The following is a 7,420-nucleotide window of genomic DNA, read 5'->3' as shown; positions in this document are numbered from 1 at the left end:
TTTTAGAAGAACAACATTGCAACTATGGGAGATTAAAGAGAAAACCCGCAAATATAATAAAAACCTTTACCTTTACTTCATTTTTCAGAGCGCCAAAGTATTTCTGTTACTGGGACAATAAAAGAAAGTCACGAAAGAACTATAATTGTTCAATAAAACTAAAATAGAGAATGAATATAAAAAGTGGAGAAAAGATCCAAAGAAAAAGACTCGGGATGAGATGCTGTTCACTTAACCGTCTTTCCAGTTCTGTCCAGAAAAATGGGGAGTGTGTTCCTACGTCTCAGCAAAGCAGTGTGTTCAAGGGCTGGGAAGGTCAAGGCTCCAGAGGGCCAGGGGGAGCGCCGAGATGGGGGTGCTCGGGCTGAACAGACACTGGCGTTTTCTGCCATGTCCGTGGGGCGAGGACTGGGGAGGCCGGCTCTGCAGGGGGTAGTACTCACTGGTGACGTCCAGGTAGGTGTAGGTCTGGACCTCCCCGCCCTCGTTACTGGCGAAGCACTGGAAGATTCCTGAGTCCTCCGGACGCAGCTTCTGGACGCGCAGGCCTCCACTTGACAGCACTTGGTATCGAGGATTCTGGAGCTTGTTGATGGAGACCGCGTCCTTGAACCACCGGAGGGTGGGAAGAGGGGCCCCTGTGCAGAAGTGAAACAAAAATCATTAAGCTTCGAGAATTCCTTACGTGAGGACTAAATGGCAGTATTTCAACGGGCATTTTCTCATCTAGTCGTCCCTCCAAGCACCCTGTGAGGCGTCTTTTTTCTCATCGTATGTGAAGACGGGGAGGGAGAGGCCCGAAGGGGGCGGTGTGGGGCAGCTGCAGGCCCTTCCGGCTCTTCCCACGGCCTGTGCTCTTGTCCAGACGGTTCTGGCTGCGACTGACCTCAGGCAGGGCTGGGAGGAAGGTCTCTGCCTCTGCCTCTGCCTCTCGGGCTCGGGGAAGGGTCACCAGGGCGGAGACTGTGCCACTCGGCAGAGCACTTAACCCCGCCTTGTCCCTGCAGGGAACAAGGGTCACAGCGACCTCAAAGGCGGCTGTGAAGGCTAACTGGGTCAGTACACGAGTACCTCCTGGGGCCTGGCCCATGGCGCGCGTTCAGCGGACAGCACCGCTCGCTGCTCGTCGTCACAACTAAGGCCAGTGCCAACGCGCACCGGCTTGGCAACAGCTCCGTCTAAGGAGCGGGATATCGCTGACCACCCGCTAGCGTGCCGTGCCGGGGCAGTGGGTGGTTAGGTAAAGGAGTAAGCACAGGAGGTGCATCTGGTTCAGGCTGGGGAGACACGAGAGGTCCAAGCTGTGGCTGCAGGAAAAGTCACCTTGGCACCCGACCCTGTACCCAAGAGCGGAGTGAGCTGAGATCACAGCCAAGACTTCGACCAAGAGGGCGAGGGTCACGCTGAGGCTCAGGGCCCAGCTGCCCCTCCTGGGTGCCCCTTCCTCATCCTGATGATGTTACGGGGCAGACCTAGGCCTCCAGGCCGTGAGACTGGAGTTGCTTGCGGTCTCGCCACCTGGAAGGAGGTTGAGGCTGGGGTCGGATGGGGCGTATGCGGCGGACAAGGTCACTGGGGCAGAACCCAGGTTGTCGATGAAGGGACTGTCCTTAGCCCCGGAGCACGAGGACCTCTGTTGCTCGTCCCCTAAATGGGTGTGGTCAGTGCAGGTAACCGGGCGACGATGCACTATTTCCTGGCGGCCTCGCTGCGTGGGACACACCGGGCTCCTCCTCTTGGTGGCTTTCCCGGGAGCCTTGGGGAACCAGCTGAGGGAAGACTGCTTCCGTTCTCCTTTCCTGAACCTGAGCACGGTCCGGTTACCCAGGGAGGGTAGACAAGAGAGCCCGTCCAGGGAACGGGACCACGGCACTCAAGACAAGAGTTCTGGGCTCCGGGGGGCACAGTGTGTTTGTTGTGGCCCTGCGGGAAGTGCAGAACGTCTGGGCTTATTTCTAGATCTCAGATGGCGCTGTGCCTCAGTTTCCCTAAATAGAAAATGAATTTAAATAAAATATCTTGATGTGATTCATGCTGAAAGGCACACCCAAATCCCTTGACTTAAGATGCTATGTTGGTATAAGATGTCTTCCTTAATAAATAAAGTTAATGTCGTGGAATATTTCAAGAGAATGTATTCTCAGATTCTGTTCTTTGCCGAAATTATGCTTCCTGTCACTTTTCATTAAATCAGGAAATTAGAAAAAAATCCATTGCAAGGTAAAAGCATAAGCAATCCATGTAAACTCTCATAATAGCAATTACATGATGTAGTTTTCATAAAGAATAACCACTTCACATGCTGCTGTAGCTGCACTGTCAAAAGAAAGAAGTAAATTATATGATGGCAATGCAAGGCTGAAAGACCCGTTCAGCGTATATTTATCAGTGTGTACTTAACAAGCAGTTTACTCTGCGGATTATCATGCCAGAAAAGCAACCTCTTGTCAAGGGGAGAGCCTAACATTGCCATTTATTGAAAAATAATTGTTAGTATACAGGGAAACTAGGAGCATATCTATTTTGGGGCAATTTAATGTCATCAACAGGAATCTTAGCCCCACAGTATTGTAGATTCTCGTTTCTAAAATATAAGCGCTCTAAATATTTTGTAGCTTCACTTTCACAGAGTTGTCGGCCTTAAAAAGCTGGTGTTCATGGGGAAGAGAGAACAGCGCAGCAAAGGTTTCCACTTGAACTTCATAGGACTCTTCTCATTCCTGTCTTCTCCCGCCCTGAGCCCCAGCAGCGGAGAAGAGAAGCAGAGCAGGGATGGAGACTGCACCCTGGGAGCTGGCGGGACTGGGAGCCAGAACCAGTAAGGAAATGACTCTTCCGGGCGGGAGCAGCTGTGGCAGAGGCTCAGTGGATGGAGGGGAGGGGAGGGGGCGGGAGGGGACTCTTGGCCGGACGCCCCTCTCTACGCTGACACTCAACACTGTCCTGAGTAGCACTCACACTCCTTCCCAGAAATGGAAAGCGACCTGCAGATCGGTGGTATCTGTTCCGAGTCCCAGGGCCTTGGCTCTCAGGGTCCAGGCCTAAGCACGGGCTTTGGAGCTGGTGCCTGTGGGTTTGGATCCCGTCTCCACCAACACGTGGCCCGAGGCAGGCTGCCTGTCCGGGGCTCAGTGAGCAACGCCCCGGTGCCAGACCGCGGGCGGAGCTGAAGGTGTCTCCTTCATTGTCCTGACTGCGCCTCGAGCGCGTGACTTAGCTTTGCTTCTTAAGGGGTGTTTTCCCATGTATAGAGGGACGTAACGATCGCTCTCTTACGCAGCTGTCATGAAGATTTACAGAATTGTTAGGAATCCTCGCCCGCCAAACTCTTAGAAGAAAAACCCCACCCTTAAGATGAACAGGTGTTAACATAAAGGGTCCTTTTCCTTACTTGACAATCTCCAGAGGACTCGTGAAGTTTTGTCTGTGAAATCGCGGCAGACAGCCCGTCCCTGTCGGGGCGTTTAGCAGAACTACTTGCATGCTGGACACGAAATGGGAACAGGGGACAACGAGGGGGGTCGAGGCTCGGGACGAGAGGTAGAATTCCCTGAGTAACAAAGGAAAAGTCGACTCCAAGCTGAGAGGGTGGAAAAACAGAAGATTTCCTATCCGAGAAGTTGGAACGATCTCTCTTCTCTCAAGTGGGCGTGGTCACCAGTCCCGCTCACCCCACGGATGAGAATGAGCTTCCTGCCGCAAGTCTTAGGGCTGTTGCAGAATCAGAGCCTCTGAAGGGAGTCAAGGGGACAGGACTTCATCTCTCTCTGTTGGCACGGACAGGGTTAAGGCTTCCTTGCTGTTCCCTTGGGTAAGTATTATTATCCCCGCTTTGCAGGTTACATGCCCACCAACTGAGTTCCACTGCACGCCAACGGCCCCGTTTCTAATCACCACAGTCAACCTGTCGCTGTCCAGAGGACGGCTCTGCCCTGGAGACGCCATTTCTGTTCCTGCACCACGTCGCTGCTTGCCCTGTGGCTCCCGCACTCACCCATGGCTCCACACACGATGTCCACGGTTTCTTCTACTTCCACTAAAATCCGACTCTCAGGTTCCGCAGTAAAATACGGTGGCTCTTTAAACAAGAAAAAACCAAAACAGCCCGTAAGCCAAAGAGGTATATTTCAGAAGACCCTTACAGCCTACAAGAGTTTGAGCTCCTTTTAAAAACTATTTCTGAAAACTTCATTAGTTACCACCGTGCACCCAGACTCAGAATTCGGTGCGCAGAGGCCAAAGGCAATTTACAGTCTAAGGTTCTGGAAAGCAAATTACTACTCAGGGCACTGGCTACTTTTCAGTTCATGGGCTTGAATAATGGAATATCTTAAGTCACATTTTAGAAGGACTATCCCGTGAGGTTCATAAAGGTTTATATTTACAGCACAGTATTTTATAGTCTAGTTTGCTTCAGTATCTAAACAAAACAACAACTCGTGAAGCATGTTAAATAAAGCACCGCAGACAGGCGCCCGGCCTGTTTCAGGGAACGGGGCAGCCTATTAACATATTTTTTAAAGTCTTAGCAGTTCTTCTTCTCCAAAATATAGATTTAATACTTCAGTGGAATGCAAAGTAATAGCTAAGAGAAGAAGAAAATGGGCCTCTCGTCCATCTTCAGTAGCAGAGGAAACCCAGCCACTCGCATAGCTCCAGACACCCTGCTCGCCTGCCTGTTCAGCGGTTGTTTGTATTAAACGATGAATCTCCTTGGAGACTAAACTGCAGTATTTTTCTCAGTTTATTCAGCAGGAATTCAACGGTGGCAAGGCCAAGTTCGAGGAGTATTAAGGTAGTAGTGATGTCATTATCGTGATAACAAAGAGCCATTGTATTCACTTTCTGTGTGATAATTTCTGGGCGCTGTCTTCCAGAGTGGTTTACTTCCACTGTAATTGTGTTGAATGTGGATACTATAGCTTGGCTATATCTTGTATTGACCGTATCGTTAAAACAGGGTGGGACCTAAAAGACCAAAAAGAGAAATGAAAACTTAGCATTTCAAGGAGATGATTAAGGAGACAAGGCTGAAGGTTCCTCGCTGGAAGCAGTCAGGTATCAATCCCGCAATTACCTGCATCGCTCAAGCAGGAACAATCTGCTGAAGGAACCAGCCTGGCTGAGGCCACGGCTGCAAATTCACTAGACGGAGGCAGATTCTCCACTTAGGTGTGTGTGTGCAGAGACCAGGCCTCAAGAAATACTGCAGAGATCCCATGTCTCTTTTTCAAGCTGTTCTTCACTGCGCACTCCCTCCTGCGTGCACGTTCAGACGCGTCTCCTTCATCCCCAACAATGACAACAGCGCTGCTTATGCTCTCACTACACAGCAGCCGCGCCCTGCCGAGGCCCCGGTGCGCAGGTCACGCCCCATTTACATCAGCAAATGCTGAAGTTGGTACCTGCCCCGTGGTCTGGTTAAGGGATGTGAGGGGAATGGAAAAGAACTCAGTTAAAACACCAACATCCGCTATGACGGATTACAGGTTTCCTTTCTTAAACATTTTATTTTGAGATCACTGGAGAGTCCCACGTGTTTGTAATAAATAATAAAGATCCCTTGTGTCCCCTCAGCAGGAACATCTTGCAGAAACTATAGTCCAACCAAGATACCGACAGTGAAACGTGTAGCCTATTGTATTCAACGTTCCCGGCCCCCCAGTCTCGGTTGTACTCGTGTGTACGACTCAGTGCAGGTCTGTGCATCCACACCACCGTCAAGATGCAGAACGGGCCCACCACCACCGGGGTCCTCCACGCTGCCCTTCTGTAACCATGCCCACCCCAAGGTCCCATCCTGAACCTCTGGCAACCATGCATCTGCTCTCCATCTCTATAATTCTGTCCTTTCAAGAACGTTATATAAATGGGACGATACAGTATGTAACCTTTGGAACTGGCTTTTTCCACGCAGCATACTTCCCTCAAGATTCTTCCAAGAGGAGTCACACTTTGGTGGGAAGAATCCATACCTATAGATATGCTCAACATCCACAGGACCACACAATTCCCGAGGCACTGATTACGGAGGCTGTCTGGCACCCTGGCCGACGTCCTGGTGCCGCTGTCCTTCACCCTGCAGTGCCCAGGTCTTCCCCAAGTGCTGGGGGGGAAGCCCCCAGGGTCAGAGACAACGGGCCTTCCTCACATGGTGACCTGAGGCTGGACCGAGCTGACTGAAGGCCTGGCTGTGGGGCTGCAGGTGCCTTAGGGACCCCCGGGCCTGCTCGGGGCGGCTCCTCTGCGAGCGCCGTCATCCCCGCCCGGCCACTTCCCCGGGGTGCCCGGCACGGGCTCACGGCTCCATATCCTCTGTGGCCCTGAGCTCAGAGCCGCCAGGCTCCCTGGGCACGTCCCACCGGGCGGTCTGCCAGAGCTGGCCGAGCGCTGTGTGTCTCCTCCGCAGCCGACACCCAGGCAAGTTTTAGTGGCCAGGGAGGCCAGGTCTGCTCACTCATTTACTGATTCTCCTGCCTCTTCCGGAAAGCCTTCCAGGTGCTGAGCACTCAGCGCAGCCGTGGGGCGGCCGAAGCCCTCACAGACGCACGCGGCTTCCGACGGTAACGTCATCTCTCCCACGTCCGCACGTTACCACTTCTCTCCCTGCTGACCCCGTATTCCAGCCCAGCTCAGCAGTGCCCTCGGCTACTTCCGCATACCCTTGTCTATAAGGAGAACAGTGGGGGAAAGTACCGGGCGGTTCAGCCAAGAAAGATTGAGGTGACTGGTGGGGAGAACCTGCTATGAACGAGTCATCCCCGCCACGGACTTTTCAACCACTTAATCTTCAAAGGGCAAGTGAGCGTCTTAGCTCTTCAGCAACAACTCTGTCTGGAAAGGGTACCCTGCCCACGCAGGCGCACACTAGACTTCTAAAGATTTATCGCAATTGCGGCCAATAAAACCGGGGACTCAAACTAACACTTTCACCTCTTTTGAAACAATACGAAGCCGTCAGGAAAACGTTCTCATCCCGTGTGACACCGGCGTGTTAAGAACAGGCCAGCCACGCGGGCTGTCCTCCACGCGTCCCCTGGGGGCCACGGGCAGCTCCTCCAGTCCGCACAGCAAGCCTCCAGTCCCCCGACCTCAGAGCTTGAGGCAGGGATGCCTCCCAGGCAGCCCCCAAATTAGGATCCCTCAGGCTCTCCTGCCCTTGATGCTGGGCTCTGGCTCCTGCACCATCCACCCCCCAACCCTGGCTCACGGCACAGCCCGGAGATGCCCCCTCTGCCGTCTGCCCTTCTCCCAGAGCGGCCATCTCGGGAAGCGGCAGGGCCCGCGGTGTGCCCTTGACTCGCCACTGTCGTCCATGCTTGCATGCCTTTGTCCACTGGGGTGGGCAGAATGCCCCCAGGAGATGTCCACTCCCAGTCACCGGTAGCTGTGAACATGCCGCTACGCGGCAGGGGGACTC

This window comes from Delphinapterus leucas, chromosome 15, assembly GCF_059928025.1.
Source record: "Delphinapterus leucas isolate spDelLeu-1000000601 "Yukka" chromosome 15, BTC_Dleu_Yukka2, whole genome shotgun sequence".
Taxonomy (NCBI): Eukaryota; Metazoa; Chordata; class Mammalia; order Artiodactyla; family Monodontidae; genus Delphinapterus; species Delphinapterus leucas.
The sequence above is the reverse complement of the archived record's forward strand: the minus strand, read 5'-3'. Positions refer to the sequence as shown.